Genomic DNA, 1,870 nt, shown 5'->3' with positions numbered 1-1,870 from the left:
ATTTTGATATAAGTGTCTTTCGGTGTCTTGTTGTTCAATAATTATTCATCTTGAGTTTTGTAATTAATTCACATTTTCAGCCGCCAAATAACTTAACTATTTGTTTAGTTTCCTTCTATCTTTAAAAACTTTCACTTGAAGTAAATTATGAATTTAATACCGTTATTTTCTAACTAAGGCAGTTATTAGATTAGTTTCCGCAACATTTAGGATGTATTTAATTAATATGTTACTTCCCATTCCTAAGATATCATTATATTTTGGTGTTTAAGATATAGTATCGTCATAAATTATTTGAAATACAGCATTTAAGGGTATTTTCGTTCTTATTAAGTTATGTTCATTACAAACAAAACACAAACGTTCTCGAAAAAATATCATGTGCAACAAAAGAATTTTAATAGAACAGTAACATTTCTTGCATATCGACAGGACTCAATATTTGTATTTTTATGAATTAAATCTTAAGCGTGAGTAACAAGTTTAGTTCATCATTATACTAGAAAGGTCTAAGTTAATTTTTTCTAATTCGAGCTTATAATTTTTTAATTCCATTTTTTTCCCGACTTTAACAGATTAGTTTATAGTTTCGGTTGTCAGCTTATGTAATGTACTACGATCATGATAAAATTATTTCATTACATTAAAATAATTCTTACTTTAATTAGAAAAAATTTCATTATCGTTCCCAACAGTTCCGATTAGTAATTGTTCATAAAATATAAATCGGATTAGGTACCATATAATTCAGAAGGGGTAAATGTTAAAATACTTTAACAAGTTGTACAGATTAAGCATATCTACTCCAATTTAAATTTTTGTTATTTACATTCTGTTTGTCTTACATACAAAAATTAAAAATCTGCATAAGTCAGATTGGTTGACGAACAGGTGATGCCAATTTCATCCACGTTTGTCAGTAAACACAAAACTACACAATAAGTTTATTTGTGCTATATCCATAATGAGTGTCGAAAAAACTGACTTTTAGCGTTATAAGCCTTCAAACTTTATACATAGCCACTGAGGGGCAAAGTTACACAATGGACTATCTTCTCTTTGTCTACATTAGGAAATCGAACATCACATTTTATTTATGTAAATCTGTAAAGTTACCGCTGTTCAACCGTGGAATTTTAGTTTTGTTAAACATTTTCTGTTTTCTTTAAACAACTGCCTTGATTGTTACCCTGAATCAATGTACTTTACATACTTTGTCGCATCAAATATGAAACACATTTCTCACTGGTCATTTTTAATCAATTGAGTATTATAGCTTCGAGGTAAGTTAGCTCTCTTAATTCGAAATACATTGATGATGGAACAAGTTGTTGAAATTAACTTTATGCGATACTTGGGATGAGAATCAATAGATGTGGGCGTTTTCAATCTACAAAATTCGTTGTTTTAATTTATTGAAATAACTCTGAAAAGCTGGTTAATTTATATTACATAATGAAATAAGTAAAGGGGATGGAAACAGTATTTGAATTTCAAGAACTAACTTTATATGTTATACTAATTGCAATGATACAATATATATGTGGCTACAGTGCACACCATAAATTATGAAATGGTTAATAAAAATTATATATTTTACCTCATAAAAAAGAAAGATGTTGTAATGTATTCGAACAAAAATTCGAGTAATCTGTTTATGCACCTTTTTGTATTTAGCTATTAAGTTTTGTATTAAGTATAAAAAGCACTCGAGTGTTAATACCAGGTAATAAGAATATACGAGATTTATCATTTTCCTGTGAAATCAGGCCCGGCATGGCCATGAGGTTAGGGTGTCGCGGTTTCGAACCCCTGTCATACCAAACATGCTGTCGTACAAAAATGTTCAATTCTTGAGTTTCTACACAAT

Source organism: Tachypleus tridentatus, chromosome 7, assembly GCF_004210375.1.
Source record: "Tachypleus tridentatus isolate NWPU-2018 chromosome 7, ASM421037v1, whole genome shotgun sequence".
NCBI classification, from domain to species: domain Eukaryota; kingdom Metazoa; phylum Arthropoda; class Merostomata; order Xiphosura; family Limulidae; genus Tachypleus; species Tachypleus tridentatus.
Note: the sequence above shows the minus strand (reverse complement) of the source record.